Source organism: Ursus maritimus, unplaced genomic scaffold (assembly GCF_017311325.1).
Source record: "Ursus maritimus isolate PB19 unplaced genomic scaffold, ASM1731132v1 scaffold_5, whole genome shotgun sequence".
In the NCBI taxonomy this organism is placed as follows: Eukaryota; Metazoa; Chordata; class Mammalia; order Carnivora; family Ursidae; genus Ursus; species Ursus maritimus.
The window spans coordinates 32,280,815-32,301,840 of record NW_024426663.1 but is presented as its reverse complement, the minus strand read 5'-3'; the positions used below and the strand labels follow the sequence as shown (position 1 = coordinate 32,301,840).

Sequence of the window (21,026 nt, the reverse complement as noted above, 5' to 3'; positions counted from 1 at the left end):
CCTACTTTGGAGTTTTGTTGCTCCTCATTGTTTAAAACTTATTTGACCTGTGGGAAGGCACTCTTCTAAGAAATGGGGGTACAGATAAAAGACATATCTGTATAATTATCAGTTACTTAAAGGCTTCACTTGGGAGAACCAATCTCCTTGGATTTCAAATAAAGAAGTGAAAAAATTTAAATCCTGCATGGCTGAGTTGGCAAATGGCTGCCAATAGAATCTGAGAGGCCTTAACCTTGCTGTGAGTACACAGCAGGTAGGAAAGAACAGGCCCCCAGATACCATTCATAGACTATAAAACTACAGACAGGGCAAGGCCTGTGTATGTGCTTAAAAACAGAGTACGTATTCAGTATTTTTGAGATATTCGGCACACAGAGTTGGTTCACACCCACATGTTTCTCCTTATCTTTCCTGCCACTGGGTATAGATAGGATTAGGCAATACTAATGACTCACACCTCCCTGGCCCCTGCCCATACCAGCCCCCCAAAATGCCCCTCTTCTGTGTTTGTGGCGGTGCCAGTGGGGCTCTCACGCGTGCCTACAGACAGGCTCAATTCCTTTGGGGGTGCCCCTGCTCAGATCGCCAACCCTGGGACCTCCACAGTGCTGCATGTCAGCCCGAAGCTGAGCAGGGGGAAGCAGCTCGTTCTCTTCTCCTCCTTCCTTGACCCCACTGTTGGAAGGGTTTAGAAAAAGTACTGCTTGAAGCTTCTCTCTCCTGGAACCCAAACATATATCCATAGGGCTGGGCTGGGCACAGACTCAAGTGATAGTGACTGTGATAAACTCACAATCTTTTCTCTTCCCCAAATATTATAGCTTGTTATTGCATCAGATCATCTTGTCTGGCTCTTTCTTCCCTTAGGACAGCTGACTAATTATCTCTGTTCTAGGAATTCATTCTTAGGAAATAACCAGACCCACGGCCAACTGTATGCGTAAGGAATCAATTACAGAGTTCTTTATAACGGTAAAGGAAAAAAATCTTAAAATTTATCAGTAGGAGACTGGTTAAATTAATTATAGTGCATTCATTTTGAAGAATAATATGTATCCATTTAAAATGATGAGGTAGATCTACATTTATTAACATGGGAAGATGTCCGTGATATATTGTTGAACTGGGAAAAAGTATGATCTCATTTTTGTAAAAATATAAATCAACACGGGCTCGTGTGAATGTATGTGCATTCATGCGTGCACACACTCACATGGAGAAAATACAAGTTATCTTTGGATGGCAAGATAAGGTATTTTTACTGTCTTTACATCTTTCTGAACAGCATGAATGTTTTCACAAGAAGCATGAATTGCTTTCACAATCATAAAAAAATAAAGCCATACTCATTTTGAAAAATAGTTTTTTAATAAAACAGGCTTTAGTAATGGATGCATTCTTTAGAGTGAAATTGTGGATGGTTATAAAATCTCCACTTAGTGATATTACTGAAGAAAAGGAAGGTCTGATCACTTACTGGAAACTGCTGGGTACTGTGGAAGAAAAAGAACCTTGACAGGGGATTAGTACTGTACATTTCCCCCAGAATATGTCACACTAGCCAGCACTGTGGTACCCCCAACATTGCTGCTCCTGGAAGCCTTAGAAATTGAGATTTCTGAAAGAGAAAAAAGGCACATGGGGCAAAGCAAACAAGGCTGGTGTGTTTTGTGGTTGCCTCTTTATAGCCTTACCCCACTTTTTCAATTGGCTTTTTATCTTTTTCTAATTGATCTATAAAAGCTGAAAGTTAAACACCTGGCATTTATGTTACATATTTTTTCTCCATTTGTTTGCCTTTCAAGTTTTTCATGTGTAAACTTATACCATACGGAATTTCTCATTGTTTGTGTGATCAACTGGAACAATCCTTTCTTTTATGATTCTTGGCTTTGATATCACACTTGGAAATGCCTTTTCTACCCCCAAAGACACCCAAAATATTCACTCATATTTTATTTAACCTATAAATTCTTTCTTTGCTAAGAGGAGGGGAGGAGTAGAGGGAGAAGGAGAGAGAGAATCCCAACCAGGCTCCACACTCAGCATGGAGCCCGATGCAGGGCTCAATCTCATAACCTCAAGACCATGACCTGAGCCAAAATCAAGAGTCAGGCGCTCAACTGACTGAGCCACCCAGGCACTCCCTAAATTTTCATCTTTTACAATTAAACATGAGTTCATCAGAATTTATTTTTGTGTGAGACATGTATGAGGTGGTGATATAGTTTGACCCAATGGTTGGTCATTTTCCCCAATAGCCTTTATAAACTATTCAGCCTTTCCCCAGTGATTAGAAATAAAATGTTTCTCCTATACCAAAACAAAACAAATGCACAAGGTCCTATACATACTTATCCTTGGGTCTGTTCTGGTCTTCTCTTCTGTTCCATCCTCTACCTGCCTATTTGTAAATTAATGCTATATAATTACAATTATTACAGTTTTAAGATGTTTTATTTTCTAATAAGACAAAGACTCCCGTTTTCAAAAGTATATTAACTATTCTGAACTGATGGCTATTCTGAAAAATTTAGGATTATTTTGTCAAAATCTGAATGTTTCCATTAAGATTTTTATTGAAATTACATAAAATTTACAGATCAATTTATAGAAGATTTTAATGTTTTCAGTGGGAAGCCTTCTTTTTAGTCTCCCATTAAGATTTTATAAATTTCTTCATATTGTTCCTGGATATTTCCTGGTAGGTTTTTGAAGAGTTGATTTTCTTTCCCTCCCCCCACATCAGGTCACAGGCACAGTAATGGAATCTCCTTATCAGATTGACAGTTGTAAGACAGGTTTTCATATTTACAGCTCCCAGGCAAAGTTCCACTTCCCACGGACTTTACCTCGGTCTTCTTGAGGTGGCACCTTCCTCTGACCTCCACTATCTGGCTCCTGGTTTCTGATGACCCAATTAGTCACTCTAATTCCCAGCATGCTCTGCTCCCAGGTTTCTTCTTTATTCCCCACACAATGCCTTCTTCATACACTGTAACTCCCTCTATTATTCCTCTTTCACTACACAACAATCACAAACTTAGCAACTTAAAACAAACTACATTTATTCACAATTTCCTTGGGTTGGGAGTCTGGGCCTGGCTTCCCTGTGTCCTGTGCTCTGGGTCTCACAAGGATGGGATCAGGGTGTCAGTGGGCTGCATTTCTTTCTGGATCTCAGGGCCCTCTTCAAAGCTGACAGGGTTGTGGGCTACATTCGGCTCTGAGTAGCTGTGGGACGGAGGCCCGGTTTTCTGGCTGGCTGTCCGCTGGGGGCTGCTCCACAGGTCCTTGCAGGTGGCCCTTCTCAGGCTTTCCCACAACATGGTGACTTCCTTTTCAAGGCCAGCAGGAGCCCCTCCCTCTGTAATATCGTCACGTGGGTGACATTCATCACCTTCACCGTACTCTGTTGGCTAGAGGTCAGTCAGTGGTACTGCCTGCACTCAGAGGGACAGGATTGTTCAAGAGTGTGACTCTTTGGGGGGCGCCTGGGTGGCATAGTGGTTAAGTGTCTGCCTTCGGCTCAGGGCGTGATCCCGGCGTTATGGGATCGAGCCCCACATCAGGCTCCTCCGCTATGAGCCTGCTTCTTCCTCTCCCACTCCCCCTGCTTGTGTTCCCTCTCTCTCTGGCTGTCTCTATCTCTGTCGAATAAATAAATAAAATCTTAAAAAAAAAAAAAAGTGTGACTCTTTGGGGGTCACCTTAGAGTATGTCTTCCACAGGTCTTGGACCATTGCCAAAATGCCATTATTTCCTGGACACTTCATTTCTGAAATGTGGGGTATTGGCCTAAATTATAAAAAGGTGCAAACCTGAATGGGGACAAGAGGCAGAGGGACAGGTGGTAGTGGGAGAAGAAGAGGGAGAAACAGAAAGAGGCACTCTGCTTCCCTCATGGCACTAGAAAGTTTTCTATTTGATATAGGCACTGCGGCTCCACATCTTGGAGGCAAAGTAGACCTATGACATAAGCTGAAAGTGATACTGGTTATTCTTGGCTGTCTCCATCTGCCTTGTAATTATCTTCAGTTCCTTCAAAATTCTGGAATTTGGTGGTTCCAATGTTATCTTTTCAGTGTTTTCTTGTCTTTTTTTTTTCATGTCTTTGTATATATGTTAGTACAAAGTTAGGGAAAAGTGCTGGCTTCATGCTGCTTTGAACCAGACCTCTCAGCCAAGCCAATTTCCAGCAAGAATCCACTTCTGTCTTCTTGAGAGGGCCTCACTGCCTGGTTTCTGGCCCTTACAGAGCAGGTGCAAGGTTGAATGCAACACATTTGAAAGGAAGCTTCTTGGATCCACTGTGACACCACAGGGAAACCAAAGAGGGAGCTAGTCTATGCCTCCGGACGCTGTGGATATCAGAAGTATATCTGGATTATTCATGGCCATTTTGTCTTCACGATAACCTACTGAAGGTTTAATGGAAGAGGGAACAGAGGCTTTGACTAGACTAATAACTTCCCCCAATGTCACACAATCATTAATAATAGAGCGTGGATTCGAATTCCACTCTGCCTGACGCCAAAGCTCCTTCTGTCCTGTCATGCTCTCTGGATGGGGGAACATCTCCTGAAATATTTAGAGGCATTTAATAATAGTCAACATACTTTTCCCATTCTTAATTCAGGATAACCTCACAACCCTAATGTAGTAACCAACTATAACTTTCTGCAGTTGGGAGTTTTTCATAATGAAAATGGACAAAGTTCCCATTTCTATGACTATACCACAGCACCTTTGCCCTGCAAACTGTAAAGCCTCAAAAACAAAGCAAGTAAAGTCCATTATTAAGGGATTGAGTAGTCATTCAGAGTGGTTCTCACACTTGTGCTTTCTATTCAGCCACAACTTTAAGACCTCATCTGACAAGCCACAGCAAATAGGAACATAAGCAAGTCACAGGTAGGCCCCACCCCCTTGGCTCCCATCAGGAAACTCTTTAGGGAGCAGTGCAGCCGGATGAAGGTGGACATGGATGCTGGCATGAGAGCACCTGGGTTCGAATCCTAGGCTCTTGCCTGTCCGGCAGCCTTAGCAGGAAGGTTGTATATGGGGTGGTAGGGCTGTAACAAACACACAGTAGGTGTAAGTTCTGAAATTTCAAATGATAGCAAAACTTGGGGTGATGTCTTACAAAACAGGAGACCACACAGCATGCCCTCAGGTGGAGGTAGACTCCTTGGGTCCCCACAACAACGTACAGAAGCTACCATCCACAAACCCCTCCCCACTGACTGCCTGAGCTCTCTGACTGCCTGCTGACTAAGTACAAAAACCAACCCCAGCACCTTCTTAAGTGTTTATAGAGCATTGAAGGTCAGTTTCTCGGGCATACTAGTCTCGCAAGGCCCAAGATTTAGTGCCCTCCCCCCCACTTAAGTCCATTCTTGAGAAATCTTGGGTAAATCACAAAATCTTGCCCATTATCCATTTCCTTTAGTTTAGTGGACCTCAGATGTGGTTCCCAGGCCAGCAACGTCCATGTCATCTGGGATCTTAGAAAGACAAATTCTCGTGTTCTACCCCAGACTTACTGAATCCGAAAAACTCTGGGGATGAAACCCAGCAGTCTGTTTTAACAAGCCTTCCAGGTAGTTCTGATGTGAGAACCCCTCCTCCAGAACCTCCTAGAGTTGTGAGAATTAACTGAGGTGATCTGTCCTGTTCCTCCACCACGTGTTCGCATGACTCTCCCCCTCAGTGGTGGCTATTGAGGATTGGTGTCACTCTAATGTGAAAACTGCACGTTATACTGCACATAATTGCACATTAAAATCTCACATTGCAATGTGAAAATTGCACATGGGTTTTCACCATATCTCTGGGGGACTTTCCTAAACAAGAGGAGCTGGAGTAGCCGGAGCAGAGCCATAACCTTCAGTGGGAACAGAAAAGGACTAAGGCCCCGCTGCTGCCTCATTAGCAGCAACTATTTTGCTGTGTCCCGGGGATTTTTAAAATGAGCATCCAGGGCTCTCCCTTCTCCGGTAGGCACACCCTAGCCTCAGGGGCTCTTGCTTGTGTGAGGTTGTCCTCCCTCCTGTGCCCACCTTGACAATAAACAGCCCCACTGACTCTGAGGTCATTTCCATTTCCCCGATCTCCACCCACGCCAGCACTGGTCCGATTCAAGGCTTACCAGTTTTCATTTCAATTGCTTTTGTGCATTCTAATATTCCTGTGGCAGCTTTTAGCACTCACCTGCTGCCAAGGTGGTTCAGGTGACCTCAGGGAGCAGCGATCGTTTTGGTTCCTCAGAGTTGCATGAGATTTGAAAGGTCTGCTTTGGTTCTATTTTCCCTGTAAATCCTGTTTTTATACTGAGTTTTGCAGATGACAAACTTTCCTGGGAAGTGTTACTGTGTGTTACGGCAGAAATGCCTGTATATGTAAAGTCCCTGGCACATGGTAAGGGTTCAATAACGCTTTGATTAGTCCATGTCTGCCATACCTTGTCCTTGAAATGCTGACCAAAAAGGAGCTGAGAAAACCTTGCAGTGACCATTCCAATGCAAAGCAAAAGAGCACCATGATAATTTTGATGATGAAATGGTGCAGTTCTTACCCTCCTTGGCCAGTATTTTTAAGGACATTCATTTGGAGCTACTCCTCTACTTCTTCTTTTTTCTTCTTCCAGTTTGAGCAGCTTTGTCTAAGAAATGAGGCTATTTTATCTACTTCTGTGCACTTAAATCCTTAATTACATTCAGTCTCTTTCTTTGTGACTTTAGAAGATCAGGCACTTACTTTTGGAAATAGCCAGGCAGAAAGTAATTATCTTGGCCATAATTCTCTGATGTTTATAAAGTATGGCACTCAGACTTGAAATTTCCAATCACCTTTGCTGGCAGAGACAGTTCAGTCTCCTCATCTGACAAGAAGGGGAACTGAGATCTGGCTCCAGGTCTAACAGCAAGATAGTCTAGCCATGAAAGCCCGCCAGGTGTCCTGGCATCTTATCAGGACTCTGTCTCTTCATGTGTGCTCTGTAGTCACACCCTGCCTTATGAGGTCAGTTCTAAATCGTTTCCTCAGACATGGGGTCACTGGTCAAAACTGGTGGTCTGTAGGTCAAATTCAGCCCACAGACATGTTTTGTTTGCCCATGTAGTGTCTTAAAAACTGGGAGATTTCACATTTAAAAAGTCCAGCTTCTCTTAAAAATTTAGAACATCTGGCAACACAGAGCTAATATCCCCACATGGATCCAGAAACAATCAGCAGGAGCTGAAGAGCGCCTTTTCCTTTCAGCCAGGACAAACTCACTTAAAACTGCCACAGTCTCTACCACTCCCTTCTGTTTTACACACATACACACACACACACCCCGACACACACACACACCTGCCCACACAGAAGCACACACATTCTATAGTAGTCTTCTAGGGCTGCCATAACCAAGTACCATAGGCTGGGTGGCTTCAACAACACAAATTTGTTTTCTCACAGTTCCAAAGGCTAGGAGTCCAAAATCAAGGTGTCAGCAGGGTTGGTTTCTTCCAGGGAGGCCTCTCTCTTAGGCTTAGGGTTGGCTACCTTCTCCCTTTGTCTTCACAGGATCTCTCATCTAGACGTGTCTGCATGCAAATTTGTGAATTCCTGCTTCTTACAAGGACACCAGTCTGATTGGATTAGTTCCCACCCTGATGACCTCTTATTAACTCCATTTCCTCTTTAAAGACCCTATTCTAAATATAGTCACATTCTGAGATACTGGGGATTAGTACTTCAACATAGGAATTTGGCGCAGTGGGGGGCAGGGAGACACAACCCATAACTTACTCCTGCCTCTTTTTATATTACCTACTTGATCCCCAAGGCATTTGAATCTGCAACTGTGAGAAGCAGTGGCAAACTTCGGTTTGTTATCTAACTTGTCATAGCTTTGTGTCTTATTTCATCAGTTAGCCCATAGAGAAAGTGACTTAAAAATGAAATTCATAAAGTACATTTCAAAGAGCTAAATATTTTAAAGACAGAAAGAACTTCAGCGACTATTTCATCCAGTGGAAAAAATGGTTTTCAAACCATTTTAAGCCATAGAAACTTCTAACAAAAGTTAGGATACCGGGCCTTCCTATGTGAAATAGGATTTGAAGATAATGATCTGATTCAAATTCTCAGTGTATATATGAGAAACCTAAGGCCCACCCACATGTCCAAGGCCACACGGAGCTGAGAGCAGAGCAGGACCAGATCCTGTGTCTCCTGCCTCCCACAGTTGCATGGTTCTATCGGGTCAGAACATCAGTGGAATTGGCCAAGACTGTTTGAATAATATCATTAGGACATGGAAACCCTGATATTTTATCAATGGGAGGAGCAGCCTGGAGCCCAGGTGTAGGATTCAGGAGGCCTAGGTTCTAACTGTGCTTTGCCAGTACTGGCTGTGCAACCCTACGGACAAAGGGCTTGACCCTCTGTTCCTCTTCACGTACAACACGACAGGATCAGACGCGTAGGCTTTAATGTCTTTTCCAATGCCAAAATCCTAGGATTCCAGAATGTTACACTTAAAGGAAAAGTAAAGATGAGCAGAATTACTCCATTTGTGCAAAAGAACTCTGTGATAAGTCTTGCCCCAGATGCATATTTCCAGCAATGGGCAGTCTTGCCTTCCCCATGCACAGAGTTCCCTGAAGAGAGGTGCTCAGATCCTGTTTGCTGACCATCAAGGTCACCTTGACATCCATCTTGCTATCCTAGAAAAGAAAAAAACAAAAGTGACAGAAGACGTTCTGTAGAAGAAGTAGCACCATGTGACCCACTCTTTTCTCAGTAATAGGAACCACAGGGAAAGTAGGAGCAGGAGTGTGGGAGGAATTGCTATGCTGTTCAGAAACTGTAATTATAGAGCTCCGGAGTAGAAATGGCAAGAATTTGTTCTCCAACCAACATTCCAGTGACAATGAACTTAGTACTTCATCAGTTTGCCCATCATGAGCCATGCTAATTCACACAAGTAATTCGTATCATTGTGAGCCACAACCTAAGGCCCCAAACATCCAAACTTGGCTTACCACTGACACCCATGTTCTCTTCCTTTTCCTGGACGTACAGTGAGACGACATTTTCCAGCCTCCCTGCAGTTAGCTGCAGCCAGAGAATGGAGTTCTGGCCAATAGAATGTGAGCCAGGTGTTTTGTGTCTTTTCCAGGCCTGGTACATGAAAACCTCCCATGTGTAATCCTTCTTCCTTCCTCATATTCCAGCAGAACAGAAAGGACTCTGGGGGCGCCTGGGTGGCTCAGTCGTTAAGCATCTGCCTTCGGCTCAGGGCGTGATCCCAGCGTTCTGGGATCGAGCCCCACATCAGGCTCTTCTGCTATGAGCCTGCTTCTTCCTCTCCCACTCCCCCTGCTTGTGTTCCCTCTCTCGCTGGCTGTCTCTCTCTGTCAAATAAATAAATAAAAACTTTAAAAAAAAAAAAAAAAGAACAGAAAGGACTCTAGAGCCAGAGTGGTGGGCTGGGCCTGTGATGAGGGAGCCTAGGTCCCTGACTTCAGTGCATGTGACAGAGACATACCCCTACCCGTATCCTCACTGGCTTGTGATATGGGAAAGAAGTAAATCTGTATTCTATTTCATCACTGGGGTTTGGGCCTTATCTGCATCATCAACTAGCATTACTTTCTTTAATATATGCATCCTTTTAAGTACATGACAAACCTCCTTGCCTACTTGTGAGACCCTGAAATATGTGAGGATAGCTCTCATCAAGAGGTCACAGAATGACCATTCTGTCTTCTCCTTTAGTATTTTCCTCCTCTTGAATTTCCCTGGTTTGAGCAATTCTTTAATATGCTGTCCTGAACACATTGTGCCAGTGCTGGGTTTTGCATGGAAGAACTCACAGAGAATCTTTTTCTGGCTAAATTTTCTAAAAATCTAAGCTCTTGGTACATCAGAGAAGATTCTCAACATAATCAGCAATATTGATTGCAATCAGCAATGTTGGGAGCAATGTCACTGGTGATGGGGGAGTGGTGATTGAAAGAAGTGGAACTTCTCCACCCCAACCCCCAACTGGAATAATATTCCACAAGCCCCAAAGTCTCTGTCAACTAGAGTTCCACAGCAGAATTAAGCCTTAGTGCCCTAAGAGATCCACTGTATCTAATGCATTAACTTCTCTCCTGTGCATCTAGAATAATACTAGTTATTTATTGCCGTTGGGAGAATTTTAGAAATTGCCCCTGAGTACTGTGGTTTAGATGAGGAACGCCACCTAAGAAAGGTTGGCTAGAGGGAAGGATAGGCAAGTAGAGGCACTGAAGGGTCCTAGCAAGCAGAGAAAGTCTCTGGGGAGGCAGCAGAATGCCAGGTGGATGCCTCAAGGGAACCTGGCCTTGCTTGAGCAGGGAGAGCCCAGGGAGGTGGCAGGATGCAGGAAAGGAGTAGCAGCATGACAAGTCACAGGCACCTTCCCAGACCCTGGCCCTCAGGGGCTCTGAGGCATTGAGAGAGCCTTTCTTGAAGGAGTGAGGCTTGCAGAAAGAGGGTCTCCCAAGCAGTAACCTGCAGGACCGTATAAGGATTCTCTGGAACAATGAACATCTCTGTGGATACCTTTGAATACAACTTTCAAGCACTTCCTAAAATTCACATGTCTTTTCCATTTGCCTGTCATACAAGATCTCCCAAAGGCCTCAAATGGTTAAGTGAGGTACTTGTTCAGTCAGTGCTTCCTAATGGCAAAATCTTGCGAGGAAACAGCCTCTTCCCCAGGCCATATTCTGTATTGACCGAGAACCTCTCCAAGATACCAGCATAATCTTTCTTCAAGTACAAAATGAGTCCTTGGACCTTCTAGAAGACCTTGCTAGACCACCAGCGTCCTCCTGACAGGATGTGGTTGTTCCTTCGTTTGATGTTTTGCCAAAGGATTCTCTTCCCTTAATGTAATCACATTCTGGAACTTTATCCAAACAGCAATTCTGCACTATGGGTCATGAGAAGAGGAGTCTTGCTATTGAAACTCCTGAGAGAGGCCCTGGTAACTGTGGACCTGGCTGGCAAATAGATCGTCAGAAGTATATACATAGTGGGGAGGTGAAAAATAATGAAGCAAAAAATCAAGGTTTTTTTCAGGAAAAGTAGGCATTTAATGACTATAAAGTGTTAAATGTGGGAATTACAGTAATCTTTAATAAAGTGTGTGCCGCACACATAAATATATAATTATATGTATAACTTGAGAAAGAGTCATGTGTTGTCTATAGCCTGGGGCTTTGCATTCTAAGTGGGATGTGGGAAAACAGCAGAGAGTGCAGAGTAACCCAAGCTATGTCAGACCCTTGAGGGAAGATTAAAGGAGTGGAGATGGTTTATTCTGGTGATGAGAAAACTGAAGGAGGGCTACATAGCTGCTTTCAAAATTCTTAAAGTTTGGTCCCAGGACACAGGCCCGCTGACTCTGGTCCTGGCCCTTCCCACCTCCGAGTGCTTGAACTCAACTTCTGGCTGAGAACTGCTGTCTTAAGTGGAAAGGGGAATCCTATGCTCTCCCATGCGGTGGGAGATTCCCCCCTGAAGTCCCCATATTCGCTGTCTACATCACTGTCTCCCCATCCAGTGCACTGAGTGAGCGTCATCCCTGCCTAGCCAAACCATTCTACCTAACTACTCCTGGGGGCCCTACGAAATCTAATGTCCAAATGACCTGCTCTCCTGTCGTCCTGCCCAGCCCTCTGGAATCCTCTTCACTTCCTGCCTGTAGCTTTGCAACAGCTGTTGAACCCGCCTTCCTGCTCCAAAAGACATATTTTAATGGTGTCACTCACCAGCATAAACACCTACAGTGGACTTTGTACAGGCTTAGAGTTTTTCAAAATAGATAGTATTTTTAAAACATCTTCCTTGGCTCCTTTTTGCATCCAGTCTCCTTAGCAGTGTTCTCAAGGCCCTTTACAACCTGGCCCATGCCCACCTGTCCCCTCATTTGCCCCTACTTGCCCCCCCCCCCGCCCCGAATCCTCTAGCTATATGAGAGCCTCACCACTCCCGGAGCACCCTTCTGCTGTCCTGGGCCTGCCTTCTTGCCAGTTCCCACACCTGCAGTGCCATTCTTATCTCTTCCATGTGGTGGGATAGGAGTCCTCTCTCACGATGCAAGTCAACCTCACCTCCTCTCTGAGGCCTTGCCAAACCTAAGCAGAATTCATTACTTCCTCCTATGGGCCCCATAGTGCTTGGTCGTGAAATAGCACTTGTCACACAGTTATTTCTATGCATTGTTGTCTCTCTCACTGGACGGTCAACTTCTTAAAAATAGGAACCCTATCTCATTTATTTGGGTTTTCTTCTCATCCTTAGTGCAGTATCTAGTCTATAGTACATGTTTGATATGCGTTGAATGAAAGCAGCAGCTCCCAGTGCAAAGATTCTCTTTCTAGTTAACCAAACATACTCTGTGTGGCTAGGAGCTGGGGGTGTGAAGCTGGGAGGAAGAGGCAGGATCCCAGGAGTGGGTGAATAGGAAGAGAGCTATAACTGCCCATAATGGCCCCTGCTGGGCATAGTTTTACATAGTTTGTGGCCACACCACAAACACATGGGTTAGAAAGCAGAGGCTGCCTGGTTCTCTGCAGGTTCCTATGGATACAGTGCCACGAGGATCCACTAGGATTCATCTGCGTGGGTAGCTGCCACTGCTGGGCTGTGCATACACAGCGAACAGGCGGGTGTGTGGGGGGAGTAGAAAGGGCAAGTAGGGGGAGGGCAGGAAGAATTGAGAGGGAGCATATGGGCGAAAGTGTGGAGGAAGGCGGGTTTGGTGTTTGTTCCTACAGAAGATAAAATGTATTTGATAGCTTCTTGAAAATCAAACTTCAGTCCCTCTTACTAAATGTGAAAATCACCAATGGAAGATTTCTTTCTTTCTGCAGCCAGTGCAGAGGTCCTGGATATATGTTGATCAGAAACTTCTAGACACATTCTCCAGAAACATAATTAGGCAGACATACATTCTGAGAAATGCTTAATTAAGGGAAATTAGGCAGCCAATCTGTAAACATGTAATGTGGTATCTTCCCTTTTGGTCATTTCATTGATAGCCCTGTACAACTATGCACACAATAATAGTACTTTATAAAATCTTCATAGTTTATAAAAAAAAAAAATTTTGCTTAGAGCTTTCAACAACCCAGTGAGCCAGGCAAACTGGATATTATCTTGTTTCCTGACAAAGAATCTGAGGCATTGATTAGATAGTTCGTTGTCCCAGAGCTACTAAGTGGCAGTAGAGCCAAGACTCACACCCAGGACTTGAGTTTCCAAGACCGGGATCCCCACATCCTCTACCTCATGCCATGCCTGGCTGCCAGCTAAGCCACAGGCTGCTTCTCAAGCAGAGCTCAAGAGATCGAGAAAGAGAGAATGGATGGTTTGAGGAGGGTGGGCATGCTGACAAAGTTTTTATAGTCTCCTGGTTTTTTAAAACCCCACATTAGAGGAAAGTAAATAAATGGATGTCTTCTAATCAAACCACTGGCTTATAATCTTTTACTCATCATTTTCTCTGAATTTATAAATTTGGCTTTCTTGCCAATACATTCAGGACTTTTGAACGTGGTTCCTTCAGTGGCTCAATCTTGAAATCATGGTTTCTGTCCCCTGGGGGGCCTGTAAGTTTAGTTCTGTGTGGTGGCCCATAATTGCCCTTCTGTCCCCATGAGCCATAGGAAGTCCCTGGATGCAACTGGTTGTCTCCTTTTTAACTGAGTTTTATCTGTTTCTCCAAGATCTGTGTTTGTGGGCACAATGATGACAATACATTATGTTTATAGGACATTACAGTTGATGAAGAGCTTTACTGTTGCACATGTCCTACCCCCTGCTCCCTCTCCCCACAAGGTCCCCTCCCTGGCCATGAGGTTGACAGAGCATGTGTCACTATTTTAATTTTACAGATTGAGACCTGGAATGTGGAGAGACTAATGTGTCCATTTAATACAACTAGAAAGTGGTGAACCAGGAACCACTAAATCCTAAGCTTCTGATCCCAAATCCCAAACTCTTGTCAGTCTGCCTGTTGATTTTGTTGCCCTCTCCCATGCTCACCATGAAAACTCTGATAAGCCAAAGAAAATCCATCACCATTGACAAACACAACTCCGGGCGCATGCCGGACTATTGGTAAAGCATTAGGGTCCTCCTTCTGGATGAAAAGTGGGGCACTTCCTCTTCTGGGATCCCATAGCACCTGGACACATCTCAGAGCTAGAACCTACTACTCCATGGTGATTTACATTTACTTATCTGTGCCTCTCAAGGGAATAGAAGTCGTTAAACCTGTCCATTGATACTCTATGAATCCCCTGCAATTGAACGTTTTTTTCTTCAGACAGGAGGGCCACAGTTTTTATCAGATTTAACTCCTACTCTGAAAGGAGTATGAGAGTGGTTAAAAATCCCTACTCTGGGGGCGCCTGGGTGGCTCAGTCGTTAGGCATCTGCCTTTGGCTCAGGTCATGATCCCAGGGTCCTGGGATTGAGACCTGCACCGGGCTCCCTGCTCAGCGGGAAGCCTGCTTCTCCCTCTCCCACTCCCCCTGCTTGTGTTCCCTCTCTCGCTGTGTCTCTCTCTGTCAAATAAATAAAATTAAAAAAAAAAAAAAGATCCCTACTCTGCTCTATAAGCTCATCAAGCGTGGTGTGTCCACTCTTACCGCAGGACCTTTCCTGTTCCTATACCTGGATGGATGCTTGCATGCAGGGCTCTAAGCTTTTTGTAAAGCTCTTGTTCCACAACTGACTGAACTATTGCGCAAACTAAATGACACTAGACAGGACCCAATCAATGGGACAGAATTTTAGGGAGAAAGATTTGAAACTGAAAAGAAAAAAAAGTTTGACTCTCAATGCTATTATCTGCACTAAGACTGACTCACACCCTCCATTGTTCTTTCAGTCTCCCCACCCCCTATCAACAAGCAAAGAGGAGGTTTCACACATCACCAAGCTCAGTAGAGTGCACAACGAAATTAGATGGCATGTGTCCCAGCCCTGACTGGTTATACGTTTTACATTTTATAGCTATTTCCCTGTCAGAATTATAAACCTACCAAAAAAAATCTTAAATGAAGCCTATCAGAAAAGCGCAGTTCAGCAAAATGTGTCTTTTTCTTGACAAATACTGAATAAGTAATATGTACACACTGTGGTTTTAGAGAGTGTCCAAACTCTGGGGTGATTTGAGACTTCAGTCCCTCATCCCTGCGTGCTGGACTGATTTCAAGAAGATAATTAAAGTCAATAGTACCTGGCACGTGAAATCGAACACCCATCCTTTACTCTCTGGGTTTCATAGGTCAAAGATCACAAATCTGTCATATGTCAAGACAAAGGGCCACCAGGGAGTGACAAACGCCTCTCAGGTTTAAATGTTGTCAGAACAGTCAGTGTAGATACAAGACTGGTAAACACGCCAATCCTTCCTCTAACCTAGACTGAACAGCCTTGAAGGAAAACTGGCCAGGCCTTTCAACATGTTGGCCAGAGCCAGCCCCTGACAGCTTGAAAACAAGCAGAGAATTGGGGAAATGTGCTGGAGAACAGTGCTGCTCTGTCCTGCCAGCGCTCAGTGTCACTGTGGCCGCAGTCTGTCGTTGGAGATGTTCGCGCAGCTATCAATAAACTATATGTGAGAACTACCTGGAGGCTGACCGTGACTCTGGGATTTCGTGTTAAATGCCAGAGGGTATAAAGTACCTGCGAAGGACAAACTTTTACAACCCTGCATTCCCCTCCGAGTGATTTGTATTCTTTTCCTTGTTAGATTAGAAAGAGGCGGTGGAGTACAATCAGCGGATTGAATGTCACATCAAAAGTCCTAAGGTTGAGTATCTATTTAACCGGTGGACAAAAGACATCCTAGCATTCAGGAGGTCAGTTTAACTTCTTTCTTACACCATTATGATAAGAAGGAGGATAATTCTTTGTAGTTTATCATCTCATTTCTACATTATCTTATCTTCCAAACTCTGTGAGGTAAACAGAACTAGTGTTATGGTTCTGAGTGTACAGATACGAAATTGAAGATCAGACTTTGAGTAGCTTGCCTAGGTTCACATAGCAATTTCTAGAGCTGGGTCCTAAGTTTTCCAACTTCAAGACCAGGATTCATTCCAACATAGTCTTTNCCTAGCAGACTACTGCTGCGCAAATGGTCCCTTACACCGGTGAGTCACCTTACACATGAAACTCCTTTACAAAGAGGACCTTTTAGCAATATGTTAGATAAATCCTTTGGGTGGATCTAAAAGGTACTCATTTGGTATGGTACTCTGTTCTCTCTAAAATGGTCTAGAGTAAGCTTTATTTTTAGTGGTTTAGTTATAAAATATAGCTAGCCACATTTATTATTAATTTGTTACTTCAGCCTTTAGAACAATAGCAAGTCCCGTCGAAGGCATTTGAAAAAATTTAAAACATTCAGAAGTCCTTATTTAATGAAATCTTGCATTATTCATGCAGTCTAAAAATAACTATTAAGTGCCTATCAAGCACTGCCCAGGGCATTAAGAAGAGACCTAAGTGGTCAAGACAAGGTCCCTTCTACCAGGAGATTAAAACAGAGAGGAAGTCAAATAAGAACAGGTAAATGCATATTTTGCACAAAGAACTACATCGGGACAAGGGCAGAGGATTCTGAAAGCACAGAATAAAGGGCATTCGGTTCAGTACTGGTAGTGAGAGAAAGATTTCCAGGAGGAAGAATGTCAAAGCCAAGGATTTGGGAGAGTAGGATTTGGGGGAACTTTTCTAGCTTTGTGTGTAACTCTAGGACCCCTGGAGAACACTGACCAACATTTAAGCACACCATGTCCTTTCTCACTTCTCTGTTTGACCCACACAATTCCCTTAGGCGAAATGCATTCTCATGAATTCGTTTCCAATGTCTTCTTTCTCATCCTTCAAGGCTCAACTCTTGCCTTTCCTAGGAAGCCTTCTTAGTTTCATTTCTGTTTCTCAAAATAAGATCTAACTTAAAAAGATTCTAAACACAAGATTCAAGTTCTATTACATTTCCCTTGATCTTTCAGAAACCCTAGGCTCCTCCGCTATATTTAGTCATTAAAAGATCGCAATGTCCGCTATGTCCATTCTTTATTCTTTTAAACATAAGACACTGTATGCTACTTGAGTGTTACTGGGGAAGCCTAGTGGGGAGAATTATGGCCATTTCAGACTTCTTCCAAGGCTTGTGTTATTACGGCCTCTTGATCTTTAGCCAAAGCCAGAGGAGTAAGAGATGAAATTGCCCTTTCTCTCTGTTCCATTGGATCCCACTTGGGGTATGTGAAGCAGTCAGAAGGGTAACCACCATCTGGATCCTTGGTCAACTGAAACAAATTTAGGTGAAAACATGTCAACATTGCATGACAGAAGACCTCAGTTTTTTCACTCTAGAATTATACACTGGTTCTTTGGCCATCAGCAAATCTTTACAAATGGGACCTGAACAACTTTCTTCAGAGATACCATGGGGACTACAGAGAGAGACAATATTTATAGTATAGAGTTTTGCACACTCTCCAGATGTCCTAACAATAAGTTACAGATGTTTAATCCAAAATTAAGCTAAATATAATGTAGACTCCACAAATGGCAATTCTCTATAATTTGAGGAAAATATTTGGTAGCTCAATGTCCACTAGAAATGGCTGGCAATGGTTCTGCTCTGTTCAACACCTCTGTCAGCTCTCTTAAGGACAGTCATTCAGAGAAGAACAATGGATTTTCCTTAAAAAATAGAATTGATCAAGAAACTCTAATTTGCACTTTGCTCTGGACATGTAGGTATTCCTTTATAACAGGGATAGTAATAGAAAATCAAGGGACCTGTGTTCATATTTGTAATAATTCCATTGAACCATTTCCTGGCTTTTCATATTTTGTGTTATTGCCTTGTTCTCCTTTATTTTGAAAAGAAACTCTTTTCCTGTGGCATGCCATTTTATCTCTTTATTCGCTTGCAATAAGATATCAGCCTAATATTGGCAGAGCAAACTACCACAATGATTCTTTGTTCCAGGGGGGGAAAATGCATGAATAGTACATTATTAAAATAGAGAAGGAAGTGTATTTCATTTCACATGTTATTTAACTAGTGAATATTGTCATGGTACCAGGTGCTTTACAAAAGACAAATAAAGTGAAGAAATAATACAGTGCACTTGGATCTTGCGTCTAATGTGAAGATCTCAGAGTATTTACCAAACACTGACTCATAAGGCAACTTACTTCAGGTACTATGCAAATGTTGCTTTAAATTTATAGTCAACTATATGGAACCTCCATGCTGCCATGCACTGTATAGATCATCTCACTGGGTCTCTGAGGAGAGGTGAAACTGAGGTGGGGGTGGGCTTAAGAAAGATACTAAGAGTGTTTTGAAGAAAAACGGGGAAAAAAGGTAACAGAAAAGAAATGGGGAAACTGAAAGCTAAAACGATGAATTTCATAGACAACTGACAGATAACTCAGGATTCTAAATCAAATGCATACTTAAGGGCTGTCAGTGTAAATGTTTTACTTATCTTAAACTTGGCTCTTATCTGTGTCTAACACATTCATGACATCTGAAGCAGCTTTTTTCTGCATAGGAGAAAATTCTTCTAAATTTCTTTTAGATATTTATAGCCTAGATTGTATTTTTATATTCACGAAGTTGAAATCTGCTCCATCCTAAATAATAATTACATATAATTTGCTACACAACCTCTTTGTGTGAAAATGGAAATCACTAAAACCTCATCAACTCTGATCTCCCTAAATTCTGAATTTGTGGGGAGATAAGCAGAAATCGGTGGAAGATGATGCTTGTGAGGTTTGTCAGATAATGCTCAAAGAGGGCCATGCCTGTGATGGGGCAGAGACTAAAGGCGATGGGCAGCAGCCATCTAGGGGGTCCCAGGCTTCAGAGCCTCACTGTTGCCTCCATAGACCTTCATGGAGAGAGTACTCCTACCTGATTTCTTTTGGGGAGAGTGTGGTGAGCCCAGTACTCAGAAATGAGATGGAGGACAGAAAGCCCACAGACAAGTCTTCCAGTGACTATTTCAGAACGAGGAACCAGAGACCATGGCCGTACAGAAGGATCTGAGTGTTAGCCTGAGATCCACTGCCATCCACTGCCGGGGTTCAGAGCTCTCTGGATCTGGGCTGGTGGCTGTTGCCCAGTGAAAATCTATTGCCTGAGGGCTGAGCAGCTTCCTGGGAACAGTGCTGGAGGGGAGAGAGTCTGGGCACACTGCAATCTGGTGGACTATCAGGCAAAATTCCACTCTAGAGGCTCCAGAGGAAGACCAAGGAGCTCTGGGAAGCAGCTCATTCTGCAAGGAAGGAGCCAGGAATAGGGCCCAAGAAAGTAACAGTCTTAGGATTCAAAGGGGCTGTGGGAGGTGTCCACTTTCTGGCAGCGCAGCCATTATCCACGCCTGGCCCAACCCTACGAGCCACGTGTTTAGATAGCTCCTAGGGAAAAAGAATGATATGACCAAACTGTAAAACAGCTGTTTCAATAAATGCTTTCGCTCAGCGGAGGTCAGGCCTCACATTCACCACAGTGCAACCCAAGGAGGGGAGCCTTCTCTCCCATTCTACCATAGATCATTGCACTCTTCGAGCATGGCTATGCCTTCCAGGGTCAGCATGAGAGACTCCAGGGCCTGGGAGAACAGGGCATGAGAGATGCAGCCCTGGGAGTTAACGACTCTCTGGGGACCCCCAGAATGACTTGAGGGAGAAAATGGAACACTGTTAGAATGCTCATGAGAGCTGTTTGAGAAAATAAAGTATTTGGGGTTCAGATTCAAATAACTGTATTTCTGAACATTTATAACTTCTCCACATTTGCCATTTTCGCTATCATCTGTTTTACAACCAATAAATGACAAGGGATTGCATATTTGTCTTGGGAGAATATGAGGAACTGATAAAACCAAGACTCACTTCACAAACCCTATTGTGAAGAGCAGAACAAAGGAATGCAGTGAATTGTTGGTGGAAAAGGGGGTAACAGGCTAAGATTTTAAATTCTGCAGTAAGGAAAAGAGCAGAGTTTGCAGACCCTGAAGATCCCTCACAGGGCTTGCTAAGAAAAATAACAGAAATGTTTTAAAGGTCCAGGTGGGAGAGGGATTTTTAAATTTCATATAGAAACAGATGGTATATAACCATTTGCCTAATTTATTCTCCCATTCAACTAACGTGCTTATTTACAAATAAATAATTCTTGTATATATAGAATTTGACCAGGTACTAGATTTTTTCTTTTAATCTCCTACATATAAACAGCTACTAATGCCTTTTGACAAAACGATAATTCCAAGGCACTATAGGCCCTCTACTGACGATACTTTAGAACCATTAGTTGAGTTGAGGTACTATGTAGGCTTTAATGGACTAGAATCTTCTTTCTTCTATTTAGACCCTTGTGGGAATCCAAACAGCTCCTTCCAACCGTCAGGACCAATTAGGGAGGTGTTACTCTGTCTGAATACAGACTGCAAGAGGTTTCTGTAACAGGTCAGGAAAGCCATAGGGTCCAAACAAAACAGAGTTTCCTAAGAGTTAAAGGGGCTGTACGTGTGTGTGTGTGCGTGTGTGTGTGTGTGTGTGTGTGTGTGTACAGAGCAGAGCACTCAGAAAATAGATAGCCTCCTCTTGCCCAGTTTGGTTTTCCAAGAACAGTAATATTCTTGATGAAGATACACTTTACACTCAATGCAAATGCACCTTATTCTTCTTGCCTACATCTTTATAACTTGGGACCTTCTGGTTGAGTTCTTTGCAGGGTCTATGCAGTGGTCTGTGATGGCCGCTGTTGGAGAATGGGGACCCTACATGGCAGGAACCACAGTAGGATTACCTCAAATGTGTTAACTTCAAATGTTGAGAAACGAATCAACTATTTTACAGATGTTTTATGTGCCAAATAAGATTTTTCTTTCCATTCTGCTTCCTTCCACTTCCTAGTTCATTTCCATCTGTTTGGGCCTAACTTC

The 21,026-nt window shown here is 43.4% G+C and overlaps 1 long non-coding RNA gene across 2 annotated transcripts in view; it reads right to left on the bottom strand.

Moving 5' to 3' along the window:
• Positions 1-8,465: 8,465 nt before the first annotated feature.
• The window catches only part of LOC103663570, a 134,738-nt gene continuing 122,177 nt past the window's right edge, over positions 8,466-21,026 (bottom strand). For both annotated transcript variants that reach the window (XR_005832470.1, XR_568808.2), the window contains exon 3: positions 8,466-8,717. This is a non-coding gene — a long non-coding RNA (uncharacterized LOC103663570). The remainder of the gene's footprint in view (positions 8,718-21,026) is intronic.